The sequence below is a fragment of the Canis lupus genome, chromosome X, assembly GCF_011100685.1.
Source record: "Canis lupus familiaris isolate Mischka breed German Shepherd chromosome X, alternate assembly UU_Cfam_GSD_1.0, whole genome shotgun sequence".
NCBI classification, from domain to species: Eukaryota; Metazoa; Chordata; class Mammalia; order Carnivora; family Canidae; genus Canis; species Canis lupus.
This window is the reverse complement of record NC_049260.1, coordinates 110123270-110142445: the sequence shown is the minus strand read 5'-3', so window position 1 is coordinate 110142445 and position 19176 is coordinate 110123270. Positions and strand designations below refer to the sequence as shown.

Here is a 19176-nt window from a genome sequence, read left to right as displayed (position 1 = left end):
ATGATCTGTAAGGCCCTGTGTGTAATCTGTTCCCTCTCTGCCTCTCTATCTTCATCTCCTACCAAACTCTCCCTAAGTCTATGCGCTGCAACCTCACTGACCTTCTTGTGAGGTTTATCCTATTTCAGAGTCTTGCTTGTACTTGAGAAGCTTCCCTCTCAGTCCTACCCTTTCACCACCAACTTTCTTTACTTTCTGGTCTCTGTTAAGACTGGATTGACCTTCCTCTCATACCTCCTTAGTACTCCATATATTGTCTTCTTCACATTTCTCAAAGTGGATTGAAATTAGTATGCAATGAGTGGTTATATGTGGCCCTCATCTTCCCATCTTGAGCTCCATGAGGGTGGTGGCCATGGCTCTGCTCACCACTGGGTCTACAGGCCATGGCCAAGGCCTAGTACAAGTGTGGCACAGAGCAGGAACATGCTGACTCATCTAAGTTTGGTTAGTTTTCTAAACCAGTTGACATCCAATCTCTCTGCTTGCTCTAGTCCTGAACCTGAGTGAAAACCATTAATAAGTCGATTTTGAGCTACATTCTTTGCCTCAAATCCTTCTACTATCTCTCTGTCCTACTCAAAGCCACCATCATTTGTCTCATCTAGATTTCTACAGCTGCCTTTCTATCTGGATACCTTTCAGCTTTTTCTCCTCAAACTCTTTTTCACTTACCTTAGACTTACTTTTTTTTATGCCACTCTCATGCCTGTGCTTATGCTGTTTTTTTCTACTGGGAATGTTCTTTCCTGATATTTCATCTTGCCCAAATTGTACCCATTCTTTAGGACATACTTTAATTGATAACCTTTGAATTTAGTTTTCTCTTATTCTCTCCTTCTCCTAGCTGAAAGAGATTCTCCTCCTCTTCTGAACTCCAATGGTATTTTTATCAGTACTTCCTTCATGGTTCTGATGACTTTCTGTCCTGTATTAGTGTTGTGAGTGAACAAGATAAACTCTGACTACCACTTATCTGGGCACTGGGAGCAAAAAGTCATCTTTCTATCCCCCTTGGTACCTGGCACAGTGCCTGCCACATCAGAGGGTCACAATACATGTTTGTGGAATGAATCCATGAACTCTCCTTCAGTCTCTTCCTCCCCTACTCACCTGACTACTCAGATATGCTGTATTAGTTTCCTACAGCTGCCATAACAAAGTACCAACACTGGGTGGCTAAAACAGCAGAAATTTATTGTCTCTCTTTTCAGAGTCTTGAAGTCCAAAATCAGGGTGTTGGCAGGGTCGATTCCTTCTGAGGGCTGAGGGAAAGATCTGTTACAGAACCCTCTCCTTGGCTGCTAGTTGCCTGTCTTCTCCTTATAGGCAAACTTCTTCTCCTTTACATTGTCTTCCCTCTATGCATGTCTGTCTTCATGTCCAAATTTCCCCTTTTTATAAGGGTATCAGTCACATTGCTTTAAGGCCCATCACCCTAATGACCTTATCTGTTAACTAATTACATCTGCAATGACTGTATCTCCAAATTTGGTCATATTTTTAAAAAGATTTATTTATTGGGGTGCCTGGAGGGCTCAGCGGTTGAGCGTCTGTTCAGTGGTTGGGCGTCTGCCTTCAGCTCAGGGCATGATCTCGGGGTCCTGGGATTGAGTCCCATGTCAGGCTCCTTGCATGGAGCCTGATTCTCCCTCTGCCTGTGTTTTTGCCTCTCTCTCTGTCTGTTAGGAATAAATAAATAAAATCTTTAAAAATATATTTATTTATTTATTTTAGAGAGAGAGATAGAGAGCACGATGAGGGGAAGAGGGGCAGAGGGAGACAGAAAGAGAGTGTTAAGTAGACTCCGCACTGAGCATGGGGCTCAATCTCACAACCCTGAGATCATGATCTGAACTGAAAACAAGAGTCCAGCACTTAACTGACTGCACCACCCAGGGGACCCCCAAATATGCTCACATTCTAAGGACTCTGGTTAGGACTTCAACATAAGAATTTTATGGGGAACATAATACAATCTACAACTTACCCCCCAATCAAGACAAAGGAAAATTGCTCTTCAGGACCTAAACCTTAATTAATTCCAATTCTAGTCAAGTGCTTACTGTATAGGGGATGCCCAAGTAAGAGCAGTAGAACGAAAGAAATACATATTTCTCTGCCTATTTGGATCTGAGGGTGGGATGACAGTATAATAGTGCCTAGCATGGTTCCTGGAGCATAGCAAGTATCCTATAAATGTTTAAAGAATACGGTGCTGCTATGGGAGTCAGTGGCCCCAGATTTTAGACTGCCAATTTTGCCACTTGTTTGCCATGTAGCATTGAGAAGTCACTTCCAGCCTCTCAGACTTAGTTACCCCACTTTAGGACCTTAAGGTCTGTCCAGGTCAAACACAGCCTGTCCATTCCTGATGGAATGTCATGGAGAAGAATAAAATCATGATCCACATCAGTGAGGAATGCTCTTGTCCTGCCTTGTCAGTTCTACAGCCAACTTGCTTGTGGACCTGTGGCCCCATGCTGGAGCCCCACATTCCTTGTTCTTGGCTTCCACAGCACAGGAAAGGTTGTGCTTATTTCACATGGCTGTCAGGAAAACTCTCTAGGTGATTCAGACTCTTGGAATTCTTGAGAGCAGGTACCATGACTTTTGACTTTTTTAAAAAATTATTTTTATTCCTCTGTTATAGAAAATTTCAAGCAGACATGAAACTTAAAGAGAAAAGTATTGTGAGCTGCCCTTACCAGTTACCCAGCTACAACAATCATCAACTCAAGAGCATTCTTTTCTTTAAAAAAAAAAAAAAAGACTTATTTATTTATTTATTTATCTATCTATCTATTTATTTATTTATTTAAGAATGAGTGAGAGAGGGACAGAGGGAGAGGGAGAGAAGCAGACTCCCAGCTGAGCAGAGAGCCCACAACAGGGCTCAATCTCAAGACCCCAAGATCATGACCTGAGCAGAAACCAAGAGTCAGACACTTAATCAACTGAGCCACCCAACTCAAGGGCATTCCTGTTTCATCTATATCCCTACCTATTTTCTCCTATCAATCATATATTGTTTGAAGCCATTCTCACACATCAGGCCATTTCATCAATAAATGCTTCAAGATATGTCTCTAAATGGTAAGGTAATTTTATCATCCTATCATATCTAAAAATTAACGATTCCTTAACTACCAAATATCCTGTTCACATTAAAATTCCCTCAGTTGTGTCACAAATGTGTTCTTACATTTGGTATATTTGACCCAGGGACCAAACAGGGTCCATACGTTGTCTCTCAAATATCTTTCAATCATGAAGTTCCCCCTTCTTTTTTTGTCTCCTTGAAATTTCTTCATTGAAGCAAACAGGAGACTATAAACTCCTGCCTCTCTGTTTCCCTGGTGCCTAGTGTGGCACTAATAAAAGAATCAGAACTTAATTGATGTTGAGAGAATGAATTAACAGGTACGTGAAGGCTCATAGCCTCATCAGCCTGGTGCCTTGCTTGGATGGGGCTTCCACTTCTCAGCTGCCTTTGCTTGTTGTCCATCCTTGGACTGGTGTCTCTTTGTTGAGCCTCAGTTTCTCGGTCTGCAGAGTGGAGCTGCTGATCCCTGCCTTCTGCTCCAGCTCCTGGGAGGTTGTGACAAAGGCTGGGATTTTAAAAATAAAGCCTAAAACAGCTTTGAGCAATTGGTGCTATAAATACCAGAGGAGGAATTCTATTATTAAATGTCCTTTGTTCATAGAAGCTTCAGGCAGAGTGGTAAGGTTGAGAAGTAGAACCCCTTTTCTTTTTCTTTGGTGCTTTTAGGAGTGTGGTGACTAAAACAGGCTGGGCTAGGCGCACGCCCCAGGGGTGGGGAGTCCGGTCAGCGCCGCTCTGGCTGGGGCAGGCTTGCAATATCCTATTGCATGCTGGCAAAAATAGAATAGCCAGGAGAATGTGAGGACGGGGACAACTGTTCCTGTTTTGAAAAGCGTCGGAAGGATGTAGCTACAGGTGGGGGTGAAGGTCTGCCCCTAAGAGCAAATCCCAGCCAGGAAGTTGCTGGGCCCCCAAGCTGGAGAGCTGAGATTTGGGCTGGACTCCCGACAGCACCCATGGCCCCAGTGTCTGGTCATGTCACTGATGACAATGGAGAACTTCTTCCCTGGAAATTCTGCACGTGTTTATGAGTCCATTAGTTTTCATTCCAAACAAAGAGATCAGAGAAACTCTGATGAGTGGCCAAGAACTGCTACAGAAGAATGAATAGCCAGTTAGGTCAAGTTTCAGCCTTCCCTGGTTTAAAGAGAATTCCATGCCAGCAGCCATGAGATATTGCTCTGGCTCATGCAAGCAGCCAGGAAACAAAAGAGGGCCTCCCCTTTGGGGCATATTTGACCTAACCTGTACTCCAGTGGGAGGCTTTAGGTGGTATTTCCCCCCCTACTCCCCCCTTACTCATCTCCTCTCTCACCCCCAGCCCCACTTTTTACTAGGTGGCACTTGTTGAGACAATACCTCTGGTCTAGAATATACTGGGTGTCCTTGTAGGGTGTGTGCTATGGGAATTACAAAAATCACAACAGAACATGGGAGTTTGCAAAATGATCACTAGGAATTTAAAAAGTAAATTTAAAAGTAAGGAGGACCTAAATGTACCCATATGTGAAGTGGGAAGTTTTAAAGTTTCAGCCTTTTCTGAGCTTTCTGTGTGCCCAAAAGAGGAGCTTATTTTGGAAGTGGAAGAAGTATGATTTTTTTTTCCTCATCAACTCAAAAGTGGTTGAACCAATTTAGCTCAAACTATAAAAAGACAAAAACCAAATGCGCTCTGGTACAAGATTTCTGTGTGGAATTAGAGTGGAAGCAACTAGAGGGGTAAGAGCATGGAGACCTAGTGCCTTGAAATCCTGTTCTTCCAGCTGATTTTCTGAGGCCCACCAGAGGGTCTTAAGGGTGGGTTTAGGGCCTGGGGTTCTGAGTCAAATAGGCAACTAATTCAAAATAAAATCCTCTTTTTAATAGGAGGTTACTGGAAGTTTCCTGGAATCTGAAATTATTTTTCTAAGCATTCTCACTTTTGTGTAAAGCTTCCAGCACAACCAGGATTTTCATTATGTGTTTAATGAATGAATTTAACTATATATTGACCTAAAGAAGGAAATGGTCTAGAGCCGTTAAGAATACAAACTTTGGAGACAGGTGCATCTAGGTTCATAGGTTCACCCAGCTCTTACCCTTATCCCCCTTTCTAGCTGCTTGAACTTGATGCTGCGCCTACGACTTTTTCTGTAGAACCCAGATGAATTTACGTCAGGCTTTGATAAATATTAATTAAGATGATAAACATGAAACACTAAGAATAGTGCCTGACACATAATGAAACCCCAAAATAGGGCAGCCCCGGTGGCGCAGCGGTTTAGCGTGGCCTGCAGCCCAGGGTGTGATCCTGGAGTCCTGGGATCGAGTCCCATGTCTGGCTCCCTGCATGGAGCCTGCTTCTCCCTCTGCCTGTGTCTCTGCCTCTCTCTCTCTCTCTGCATCTCTATGAATAAATAAATAAAATATTAAAAAAAAAGAAACTCCAAAATAGTGGTTATAGTAGTTGTAGTAGTAGTGGTATTTACAACATTGGGGATGGTCTGAGGGCTTGCCGTCATGTGCTTTTCTACCAAATCATCTAAACTAGTGTTTTTCTTTTTTTAAAATTTTTTGTATTGGAGTTCAATTTGCCAACATATAGCATAACACCCAGTGCTCATAGGTTAGTGTTTTTCAAAAAAGTAAAAATTTTCTGGTGACCAGCAATAAGAAATATTTTATGTGGTGATCAAGTACCCATAAACACAGAAGAAATAAAAGTTTCACAGAACAATACTCACCCTTACTGTGTGCAATGCATGATATTCTAGTCTAGTCTACTTTATTGTATTCAATTCTATTCTATTCTACTCTATTTTATTTCCTTTCATCTTTAAATGTTGATACAGCCTGCTATATAGCTTTCACTACTATCTAATGGGTCATGGCCCACTGGTTGTTAAATGCTTACCTAGATGAAGCTGGGGAAGGCACTTAGCACTCTCAGGAGCCCAGAGAGCCGTCTTCTTCTGAATTAACACCTCTGGCTAAGGGTTTGGAGCCAAAATAGATGTTTCCTGAATTTTCTTCCCCATTAAAACTACCTGTCGGAACAATGACTGACAGTTACAAAGTGATTAGACATCAGACCTCCTCATGCTTTCACCATTGTTCTGGCTCCTGGATGAGGACGTTCTTTTCAAGACCCTTCTTTGCCAGTCAGGCCGGCATCCGGATTTGGCTGCAGAACCTGGCACAGACATGCAAGTGCAAGTGTGTGCGTGAGTGCATGCATGCATGCATATGAGCGAGAGAGGGAGAGGGAGAAGGAAAAACAGAGAGAGAGAGAGAGAGAGAGAGAGAGAGAGAGAGAGAGAGAGAATGTGTGTTAGGAATTGGGGAAAACAGGGAAAGGACTGCCAACTTCTCAATGTTTCTCTCTAACATCTACCTATCAAGTTTCTGCCAGATTGGAGGGGAATGCCCACTCCTCTGGGTAGTAACACTTTCCAAAAGGATCCTCCTTCTCTGGAGATGCCTGACACAGTGGAAAAGAGCCAAAGCACCAATAGTCGCCAGTTCTTTGCTCCGCCTCCCTGGTTTGGTCCCTTCGCCTTGACAGAGCCTTGGTCCCAGTAAGATGATCTGACCACAGCTGGTCTCCTACACTTAGAACAAGTTGGAAGCAAGAGAACTTGGGGAAGGAATTTGGTTTCACTAAAAATAGCTGCAATATAGACCCTGTGACTTACCACTCCTCAGAACAGTCTGATGTGAACTGCACAGGGTCCACTGACCCCTGCGATTACTTTGGACTTTTTGCTTTCCTTGCTGGGAGCCGTCGAAACCAGGAGGGGCTTAGGGAGTTGGGGGTGCTTTGGCTCAGATGCAGACTCTTGCAAATCTCAGAAACGCTCGATGATGATATGATCAAGAAGCTTCCTCCCCCCCGGGAGCGCGTGACTGTTGGCACTAATAACAACAGATCCCTTTAAGATTTTAGTCCATGGTGGGATCTTGTTTGCTCCTCACTGCCAGGCCCATTGCGTCTCCACTTCTAAGGTAGGTGAAAACAAACTAACTGGGGAAATGTTACTGGAATTGTGATCCTGTTGGGTAACCCCTGCCTGGGTTTCCTTGGCCGAGGGCCGGGGGGGCAAATGTCAGGACAGGACGTAGCTTATAAATAAAAGTCTAAGTCCATGCTCCCAACACCCTGATCAAGCCACAGTAATGTTTGGGAAGTCATTCCTTTCCTTGATCAAGCCACGGTAATGTTTGGCGATTATTTCCTTTTCTCTCACCCTCCCACCCAAAAACCAAGGTAGTAGCTAGCAAGAAAGTACCTCAAATGTTAAATTTCACCCTTTATCAACTTCTCTACCTAGAGCTGCTTTATTGTAGATGCCCTGTCCTTCTTGTCCTGCTGGTAAATCTGAGAATGTGAATTTGGCTCAGAACATTGGTTGTCTGCGTTTGCCTCTTGCTATTCAGCCACAGAGATATTATAGAGCTGCCTAAAGTAGGGATTCCCATAATCCAGGCAGTTGCCTCAAAAGAGGGAAGCCAGTCCAGGTACACAAAAGATTTGCTTGGATTCCATTTTCTTCCTGAAATGCTGCTGTCAGAACTCATCTCTGATTTCTAACCCGTTTATAGCAGTGAGCCTTGGAAAAGGACTTGGAATCAAAGGGTAGCTAGAAACTTTTAGGGGTAAAATTAGGAGCCCTCAGAGAGAAAAAGAAACTGCCTTAGTTGTTGGGAGGTGAAACACTAACAACTTCTTGCTTAAAGTTGACTTTAGAGCACTGTGCTAAATGAACTCCTGTGCCAACATTCCAGCTTGCCAAACAAAGGTGTTTTCATGTAAGCGAAGAGACACTTCAGTAACAGATATGCTTACTTTAAATGAAAATCATAATCTTAAAATATTACATGGCTGGAAGAAATGAATCTTCAGATGCCAACTCATCATCCCTGTGCATTTTGTAGAGGAATGGATTATTCTAACTAACACTTGGACATTGTATCCCCTCCTCACTTTTTTTTCTTTCATCCATCGTCAATGTAGATGAGTGTCCAGAGAGCATAAACTTAAAATCTTAAACCTAGAAGAAACATCTTGGGAGTCATATGGCGTGTAATTCTTATTGGAGGATAAGTTGGGATGAGTGACCTCAACATGGATATGCGGTGGATATTTCCGTTTTGAAGCCAGGGCTCTATCAGCATCACATCCTACTAGCACTTTCTTCTTTCCCATATTATTATTTTAAGGTTCATTTGTGTTGCTGCAAAGCTAGATGAAACATTTTGAATTATTTTCCCCATGTTGCATTTGTGCAGCCATATGGCATCATCAATACCAGGTGCTGGTCTTACCACCCAAACATGTTGTCACATCTTATTGAAAGTTGTCAGGGGTTTTGCATTCAAATTAGGTGTGTGTTTTATTGAAGCATCTTAGAGAAAGTGAGTCTCTGAAGGTTGCCTCCAAGTAGCACACTTGCCTAGTACTTTGAACAAGGGATTCCACTAATAAAACCTCCGTGAACAAACAGCTTTTCAGGAATGCATTGTCAGTAAAGCAATGATTCTCAAACTCCATTTCATGAACTAGTGCCAGGCTAGGTGCTCAGGAATCACCTGGATTATTTAAGAATATAATTTCTGGGTCACATCCCTGGAAATGCAGATTTAAAGGGTCTGTGAATGGATCCCTGGAACCCGGACTTTTAGCAAGCAATCCTGGTCCTTCTGATGCATGGCCAGATTTGGGGAGCGTTGTAAAAATCAATGTCCTCCTGCTTTTGTTTTGTTTGCCTATCTCAAATCTCTCAATGATTTTCTTTTGTCCTTAAAATAAAGTTCAAACCTTTTTGCCTGGCATTCCCCAGGCCCTCCATGATCTAGCCCTAACCCGTCTTTTGAATCTTATTCCTCATTATGCCTCTTCACCAACCCCTGCCCCCTGTCAAGTCAAACGGAGCACTTCCAATTTTTGCTTTCATGCCCAAATACTTTACTAATGCTATTGCCTTCGACTGCTGTGTCCTTCCTCACTTTCCTGCACACCCAAATCTGTCCCACTTTTTTTGTGGTCTATACTTTAGTGTGCATAAGAAGAGCTTGGAGGACTTCTTTAAAATACTACTCCTGGGGATTCTGATTCAGAATACCACTTCTGGGGATTCTGATTCAGCAGGTCTGGAGCACCTCAGAGGTTGTGATGCTGACCTTGCTTTCAGAAACAGTGCATCTGGGATCCCTGGGTGGCGCAGCGGTTTGGTGCCTGCCTTTGGCCCAGGGCGCGATCCTGGAGACCCGGGATCGAATCCCACATCAGGCTCCCGGTGCATGGAGCCTGCTTCTCCCTCTGCCTGTGTCTCTGCCTCTCTGTCTCTGTGTGTGTGACTATAATAAATAAAAAAAAATTAAAAAAAAAAAAGAAACAGTGCATCTAGCTCAAATGCCCTCTCTCTCTCTCTCTAAGTAGGCTCTATGCCCAACATGAGGCTTGAACTCATGACACCTCCCCCCCCCCCCCCGATCAAGAGTCACATGCTCTGCTGACTGAGCCAGCCAGGTGCTCCTCCAGTGTCATCTCTTTATAAAACTATCTCTGTTTTTTTTTGGTATATTTTTTATTGGAGTTCGATTTGTCAAGATATAGTATAACACCCAGTGCTTATCCCATCAAGTGCCCCCCTCAGTGCCCGTCACCCAGTCACCCCATCCGCCTGCTCACCTCCCCTTCCACTACCCCTTGTTCATTTCCCAGAGTTAGGGGTCTCTCATGGTCTGTCACCCTCTCTGATTTTTCCCACTCATTTTCTCTCCTTTCCCCTATGATCCCTTTCACTATTTTTTATATTCCTTGTATGAGTAAAACCATATAATGTAAAACCATCTCTTGAAGCATTCATGTTTCCCCATGTCAACTTCCATAGCATTTTGTTTAGAGCTCTGAAATTTAAAATTTCATTCTTTTTTTTATTTGAATTATTGCTGGACATCATCATTTGCCTCATGCGACAGACATTCATCAAGTACCTAACATAAAAGGTGTATCTTTCCTTCTAAAACCCAAGCTTTTTAGGAGATAGGATCTCTGCCCATTGATCTCTGGAAACACCTTGGGCATGACTGTGGAGTGTGTCAGTGGGCATAGCAAAGCTTACATCACTCTGCGGTATATGAGGCAAGGAAATCCCCTATCCCAAGATAAAGCTTTATTTTCCCTAAGAGATGTGTATGCGAGGCAGGTCCTTTTTGTCTCCATGCCCCAAATCTGAGATTTATGCACAAGAGTGGGATCTGAGAAGTCTTCTGGGGTTGGGCAATCTCAGAGCACAGCGATGACTAGATTCCAGGGAGTCTTTTGGCTTAGGTAGGATGGGAAAGTACCGGCATTTCTAAATACAGTAGTTCCGTCATAAGGGAGGGATGAACACAGTGCCAAGGGGTGCAGAGGAGGTGCAGGAGACATTGGGTGATGGGGATCTGCAGGGTCTTCCTCCACTTGAGATGGGCTTCCTTTCATTGCTTTACCAGGTGTAGCACTGCAGCTCCTCTGGAATTGTTTGTCATTGAAATGCTGAGGCTCCTTAATTATTTTTAATTAACTTATATACATATAAAATAACTATATAAAACATATGTAATAACCCATGTTACTAACTTAATATGTACCCTTCCATGTTTTTATTCTCATGTAACTATGTGAAACATGCATATGTACACATATATACATGCATGTGTCTTTTATATTTTACAGAAATTATATCATGTTACACTTTTCTGCATTTTATGCTTCTTGCCATTTACCTTACCATTTATGAGCTGTGTGACCTTAGGGCTTCAGTTTCCTCATCTAGGAAATGAAGGTGGTAATACTGCCTGTCCACAGGGTTGCTGTGAGGATTCATTGAGTTAAAATACATAAAGCTTTAAGACAGGGCTCTATGTGAGTGTTTGCTATTGTCATCATGACGGCCATTCTCATCAAACAAAACCTACAAATCGGCTGCACTTGCTTAAGTTCATTTTTTTTTAAGTTCATTCTTTTTGATGGCAGCACAGGATTTTGTGATATAGATGGTGACCAGGTTATTCAACCATTTGACTTTTAGCAGACATTCAATTTGCTTCCATGTTTTGGTCACTAAAGAGCAACATGGCAATACACACCTCTGTATATATACCCTTACGTGCACTTGTTTTTCTTATGCTAGGAAAGATTTGTGGGAATTTAATAGCTGGGTTGAAGGGTATACATATGTTGCTTTAAATTTCACCAAATATTGCAATACTTCTTTTTAAAAAGCATGTAACAAATGCACAGTTCCACCAATAATATATGGATGTATGTATAGCTTTTCCTGCGATCCCAGCAACAGATGATTTTACTACTCTTAAATTTTAACAGTCCTATGGGTGAAAAGTGTCATCTCATTGTTACTTAAAAGTTGAGTTTCTCTGGCTACTCATGAATGTGAGCATTTTTGGAAAAAAAAAACTGTTGACCATTTGGATTTGCTTCATATGTGAAGTGGTTCTTCATGTGCTCTGCCTATTTTTGGTATGGGTTGTTTTTCCTTGTCAATTTGTAAGAGCTCCTTGTACATTATAGCTATAAGCCCCTCATCTGTTCTTTGCATGCAGCTATGTTTCCAATTTCTTGTTTTATTTTAACTATTGTGCCTTGTGCCAAAATTTTGAAAAATTGTTTATAGCCAAATTTCTTTTCTAACTTCTGGGTTTTAAGGATTGGTTAAGAGGGTATCCTTACTCCTATGTTGTGCATGTAGTTTCTCAGATTTTCTTGCAGGGCTTTTACTGTTTCTATATGTAAATATGTCTTTTTCTAGAAACTGTATTGATTTTTGGCATAAAGTATAGGTTCAACTACATATTATTTCAAATTAATAGCCAGTTGCATCTGTATTGTTCATTAACAATCCATCTCTTTCCCACTGAAATGAAATACCGCTTTGGCCATGTATTAAATGCTTATATATGGGGTTAAATTCCACATTCTCTATTTTATTCCTTTATCTAATTGCCTACTATTCCTATGCCACTACTAAGTTTCAACTTGATTATGGTGACTTTAGGGTATATTCTGATATCTGGCTTGAGATGTGTGTCTCTCCCATTATCCTTATTTGTCATGGTTATTCTAAGGGTTTTATTCTTCTGTAAAAGTATAGAGATACTTATATTATGTCTATAAATAAATGTTCTCTTTTTCTCTTGAAAATTTTCAGGAATTTTTTTTTTTAATTTTCAGGAATTTTAATTGGATTAAAAATATTGATCTGGGGAGAATTAAAATTTTATGATATGAAGTCTTATGATTTTTTTCATTTATTCCTTTTTTTCAGATTTTGTTTTATGTCCTTCAGTAAGCTATTGCTGTTTTCTTCACACTGGTCTGGTGCTTGTTAAATTTAGTCCTGTGTATATTATATAGGCTTTTTTCATTATTCTGAATGTCATTTTTCCTATATTCATTTTGTGGTGTTGATCCCTTGAATAGAGAAACACCGTCTTGTATAGCAACCTTGTATTTCTTTACTGTACCACTTGCTCTAAATAAGTCTCACAGGCTTTACTATACTGCTTTGTCTAGATGTACAAATATACCATTAACAGGCAAGGAAATCTTTGTATTTTCTGATATTTATAATAGTTATTTCTTTTTGAGGGGAGGTCAGGTCTTTTTTTATATATATATAAGCTAGACTTTCCAAGACAATGTTGAATAATAATAGGGATGGGGGATTCTTGTCTACTTCAGTATTTTATTTGAACAGGTGAGTGCTTTGTCATTTGAAATAGTATCTTGCACCTGCTTTTGGTAAATAGTCTGTATTAAGAAATTTTCTTCTAATCTTGTTTATTTTCTTTTTTTAAAGATTTATTTATTTATTCATGAGACACACAGAGAGAGAGGCAGAGACATAGGCAGAGGGAGAAACAGGCTCCTTGCAGGGAACCTTATGTGGAACTTGATCCCCAGACCGGGATCACACCCTGAGTTGAAGGCAGACGCTCAATCGCTGAGCCACCCAGGAGTCCCCATAATCCTGTTTATTTCCAAAATGTATTACGAATTACAGCTGAATTTATCAATTGACTTTGAAGCTTTTCTTGATATCATTATTCACATGATTTTTCCTCATTAATTAATTGATGTAATTAATTATGCCAATAGATCTGCTGATATAGAGCCTCCTTTACATTTTCAAGTGTAGTCCTATATGTCAGTTAGTAATTTCTGTAAAACAAGCCAGCCAAAGCCTCAGTGGCTTCAAAAACAGCAATCATTTGTTTTTGCTCATGTTTTCTTCAGGTTAGTTGGGGTCTGGGTGATAGAGTCTGAGCTTGGCTTAGTGGCTTCGCTTGTCACTTTAGGTCTGTTGATCTTTTGAGGCTGCTTTGCTTCAGGTTGTTGTGGCTGGAGCAGCTCTGACCCAGGTAACTCTTATCCTCCTACTTGCCAGGGCAAGTAGACTAGCCAGGCTAGTCTTAAAGTGATTGCAGAAGCTCAGGCAGGAAAGAAGATGGAAATGTATGAAGCCTCTTAATGCATAGGCTGGGTAGTGACACACTTCTACCTCATTTTATTTGCCCAAAGTCATTTGGCTTATTCTAAAGTTAAGGGGCAGAGAAATGTATTCCATATTGATGGCAAGAATTCCAAAATCACTTATATCAATAAGATGTTTTAAGTAAACCTCAGGGTAACCACAAAATACAAACCTGTAGTAGATATGCACAAGAGAAGGAAATCAAAATTTACCACTATCAAAAAGCATCAATTCACAAAGGAAGAAAGCAAGAGAGGAAGAAAAGAACTCTCAAGATCCAGAAGACAATGAACAAGAATGCAATAGTAAGTCCTTACTTGTCAGTAACTACTTGAAGTGGAAATGAATTGAATTCTCTAAACAAAAGGCATAGAGTGGATGGATGAACAAAAAATCAAGACCCATGTATATGCTGCCTATGGGAGACTCACTTCAATTTTAGGGCACTCACAAACTCAAAGTGAGGGGATAGAAAAGTACATTCCAAAAGAGAGAATGTGTAGCTATACTTACATCAGACAAAATAGACTTTAAGTTAAAAACTGTAACAGGAGACAAGGTCATTATATAATGATATGGGGGTCAATTCATTAAGAAGATATAACAATTATAAATATATATGCACCCAATATCAGACTACCTAAATTTATTAAGCCAACTCTAACAGATGTGAAGGGTGTTATAGACAGTAATATAGTAATAGTAGGGGACTTCAGTACCACACTTTCAGCAGAGAAAGGATCATCCAGATAGAAAATCAATAAGGAAACATTGGACTTCAACTATACTTTAGGCCAAATAGACCTAAAATACACACACAGAACATTTTACCCAATAGCAAAAGAATACACATTTTTGTCAAGTGCAAGGAACATATTTCAGGATAGATCATGTGTTATGCCACTAAACAAGTCTGGCAATTTAAAAAGATTGGAATCATACCAATTATTCTTTCCAACCATAATGGCATAAGACTAGAAATTAATGACAGGATGAAAATTGGAAAAATCACAAATATGTGGAAATTAAACAACATACTCCTGAACAACCAGTAGTGCCAAGGGTAAAATCAAAAGGCAAATAAAAAAGTATCTGGAAACAGATGTGAAAATGCAAATACAGTATACCAAAATGTATGAGATGTGGCAAAAGCTGTGCTAAGAGGGAAGTTAATAGTGATAAATGCCTACATCAAGAAAAAAGGAAGATCTCAAACAACCTAACTTTATACCTCAAGGAACTACAAAACAGGAACAAACTAAGTGCAAAATTAGCAGAAGGAAGGAGATAACAAAGATCAAAGCAGAAATAAATGAAATACAGAATAGAAAAAACAATAAAAATATAGCAATGAAACCAAGAGTTGTTTTTTGAAAAACTAACAAACAAACAAAAAAACCATGGACAAACTTTTAGCTGGATTTACCAAGAAAAAAAGAGAAAGGACTTAAGTAAATAAACTTATAAATGAAAGGGGAAGTATTATAGCCAATACCACAGAAATACAAAGGATCATAAGAGAATACTATGAACAATTATATGGCAACAAATTGGATAACCTAGAAGTAATGGATAAATTCCTAGAAACATACAACCTATCAAGTCTGAATCATGAAGAAATAGAAAATCTAACCAGACCAATAACAAGTAAGGAGATTGAATTGGTAATAAAAAAATGTCCCAACACAGAAAAGCTCTGCACAAGATAGCCTAACAGGTGAATTCTATCAAATATGTAAAGAAGAACTAATGCAAATTCATTTGAACGCTTCCAAAAAATAGAAGAGGAGAGAATACTCCCAAACTCATTTTATGAGACTAGAATTGCCCTGATACCAAAGCCAGCTAAAGGTACAATAAGAAAAGAAAACTACAGGCCAATATCCTTGATGAATGTAGATGCAAAATTTCTCAAAGAAATACTAGCAAACCGAATTCCACAGAAACTTAAAAGGATCATATTATCAATAGGTGCAGAAAAAGCATTAGAGAAAAATAGCATCCTTCCATGATAAAAATAAAACCTCTCAAAAGGTTGTGTATAGAAGGAATATACTTCAACATAATAAAGGTCACATATGACACATCTACAGCTAACATCATACTCAAAGGTGAAAGGTTGAAAACTTTTTCTCTAAGTTCAGGAATATGGCAAGTGTGCCCACTCTTACTACTTCTGTTCAACTTAGGACTGGAAGTCCTGGCCAAAGTGATTAGTAACAAAAAAGAAATAAAGGGCATCCAAACTAGAAAAGAAGGAATATAATTGTTTCTGTTTCCTGATGATATGATCTTGTATTTAGAAAATCCTAATGACTCCACCAAAATCTCTTAGGACTAATATGTGAGTTCAGCAAAATTTCAGGATACAAAATCAACATTTAGGGTTGCCTGGGTGGCTCAGTCGGTGAAAAATCTGCCTTTGGATTAGGTCATGATCCCAAGGTCCTGTGATTGAGCCCCACATTGGGCTCTCTGCTCAGCGGGGAGTCTGCTTCTCCCTCTACCTCTTCCCCCTGCTTGGGCTGTCTCTCTCCCTCTCAAATAAATAAAAATCTTTTAAAAATCAGCATTTAAAAATCACTTGTATTTCTATACACTAGCAATGAACTATGTGAAAAAGAAATAAAAAACACACTCTCATTTACAATAGCATCAAAAAGAATAAAATACTTAGGAATAAATTTAACCCAGGAAGTAAAAAATCTATACACTGGTAACAATAAGACATTGATGAAAGAAATTGAAAACAACACAAATAAATAAAAAGATATCCTATGTTCATGGATCAGAGGAGTTACTATTATTTATATTTATTTTTATTTTTTTGTATATTTTTTATTGGAGTTCGATGTGCCAACATATAGCATAACACCCAGTGCTCATCCCATCAAGTGCCCCCCTTAGTGCCCATCACCGGTCACCCTGTCCCCCCACTCACCTCCCCTACCACCACCCCTTATTTGTTTCCCAGAGTTAGGAGTCTCTCGTGTTCTGTCACCCTCTCTGATATCTCCCACTAATTTTCTTTACTTTCCCCTATAATCCCTTTCACTATTTTTTATATTCCCCAAATGAATGAGACCATATAATGTTTGTCCTTCTCCAATTGACTTATTTCACTCAGCATAATACCCTCCAGTTCCATCCACGTCGAAGCAAATGGTGGGTATTTGTCGTTTCTAATGGCTGAGGAATATTCCATTGTATACATAGACCACAGCTTCTTTATCCATTCATCTTTTGATGGACACCGAGGCTCCTTCCACAGTGTGGCTATTGTGGACATTGCTGCTATAAACATCGGGGTGCAGGTGTCCCGGCGTTTCATTGCATCTGTATCTTTGGGGTAAATCCCCAGCAGGGCAATTGCTGGGTCGTAGGGCAGGTCTATTTTTAACTCCTTGAGGAACCTCCATACAGTTTTCCAGAGTGGCTGCACCAGTTCACATTCCCACCAACAGTGTAAGAGGGCTCCCCTTTCTCCACATCCTCTCCAACATTTGTTGTTCCTGTCTTGTTAATTTCCCCCATTCTCACTGGGGTGAGGTGGTATCTCCTTGTGGTTTTGATTTGTATTTCCCTGATGGCCAGTGATGCGGAGCATTTTCTCATGTGCTTTTTGGCCATGTCTATGTCTTCTTTAGTGAAATGTCTGTTCATGTCTTTTGCCCACTTCATGATTGGATTGTTTGTTTCTTTGGTGTTGAGTTTAATAAGTTCTTTATAGATCTTGGGTACTAGCCCTTTATCTGATACGTCATTTGCAAATATCTTCTCCTATTCTGTAGGTTGTCTTTTAGTTTTGTTGATGGTATCCTTTGCTGTGCAAAAGCTTCTTATCTTGATGAAGTCCCAATAGTTCATTTTTGCTTTTGTTTCTCTTGCCTTCATGGATGTATCTTGTAAGAAGTTACTGTGACCGAGTTCAAAAAGGGTTTTGCCTGTGTTCTCCTCTAGGATTTTGATGGAATCTTGTCTCACATTTAGATCTTTCATCCATTTTGAGTTTATCTTTGTGTATGGTGTAAGAGAATGATCTAGTTTCATTCTTCTGCACGTGGCTGCCCAATTTTCCCAGCACCATTTATTGAAGAGACTGTCCTTTTTCCAGTGGATGGTCTTTCCTGCTTTGTCAAATATTAGTTGACCACAGAGTTGAGGGCCCATTTCTGGATTCTCTACTCTGTTCCATTGATCTACGTGTCTGTTTTTGTGCCAGTACCACACTGTCTTGATGACCACAGCTTTGTAGTACAATCTGAAATCTGGCATTGTGATGCCCCCAGCTCTGAGTTTCTTTTTCAATATTCCCCTGGATATTCGGGGTCTTTTCTGATTCCACACAAATCTTAAGATGATTTGTTCCAACTCTCTGAAGAAAGTCCGTGGTATTTTGATAGGGATTGCATTTAATGTGTAAATTGCACTGGGTAGCATTAACATTTTCACAATGTTAATTCTTCCAATCCATGAGCATTGAAAATTTTCCCATCTCTTTGTGTCTTCCTCAATGTCTTTCAGAAGTGTTCTGTAGTTTTTAAGGTATAGAACCTTTTCCTCTTTGGTTAGGTTTATTCCTGGGTACCTTATGCTTTTGGGTGCAATTGTAAATGGGATTGACGCTTTAATTTCTCTTTCTTCAGTCTAATTGTTAGTCTAGAGAAATGCCACTTATTTCTGGGCATTGATTTTGTATCCTGCCACACTGCCGAATTGCTGCATGAGTTCTGGCGATCTTGGTGTGGAGTCTTTTGCGTTTTCTATGTAGAGTATCATATCACTGGCGAAGAGGGTGAGTTTGATTTCTTCCTTGCCAATTTTTTTTTATTTATGATAGTCACACACAAAGAGAGAGAGAGAGAGAGAGGCAGAGACACAGGCAGAGGGAGAAGCAGGCTCCATGCACCGGGAGCCCGACGTGGGATTCGATCCCGGGTCTCCAGGATCGCGCCCTGGGCCAAAGGCAGGCGCCAAACCGCTGTGCCACCCAGGGATCCCTCTTCCTTGCCAATTTGAATGCCTTTTATATCTTTTCGTTGTCTGATTGCTGAGGCTAGGACTTCTAGTACTGTGTTGAATAGCAGTGGTGAGAGTGGACATCCCCGTCGTGTTCCTGATCTTAGGGGAAAGGCTCCCAGTGTTTCCCCATTGAGAATGATATTTGCTGTGGGCTTTTTGTAGATGGCTTTTAAGATGTTGAGGAATTTTCCCTCTATCCTTACACCCTGAAGAGTTTTGATCAGGAATGGATGCTGTATTTTGTCAAATGCTTTCTCTGCATCTATTGAGAGGATCATATGGTTCTTGTTTTTTCTCTTGTTGATATGATCTATCACGTTGATTGCTTTATGAGTGTTGAACCAGCCTTTCATCCTGGGGATAAATCCCACTTGGTCATGGTGAATAATCTTCTTAATGTACTGTTGGATCCTACTGGAGGAGTTACTATTATTAAACTGTACATACTGCCCAAAGCCATCTATAAATTCAGTGCTATCTCTATCAAATAATTTCAATGTCATTTTTCATAGAAATGGAAAAACTATCCTA

At 40.3% G+C, this 19176-nt stretch overlaps 1 protein-coding gene across 1 annotated transcript in view; it reads left to right on the top strand.

The window, feature by feature from the left end:
• Nucleotides 1-6819: 6819 nt before the first annotated feature.
• Nucleotides 6820-19176, top strand: part of FGF13 (fibroblast growth factor 13) — a 523263-nt gene continuing 510906 nt past the window's right edge. Inside the window, exon 1 of the mRNA XM_038588435.1 lies at nucleotides 6820-7090. The gene's annotated coding sequence lies outside the window, so the exon portion shown is untranslated. The remainder of the gene's footprint in view (nucleotides 7091-19176) is intronic.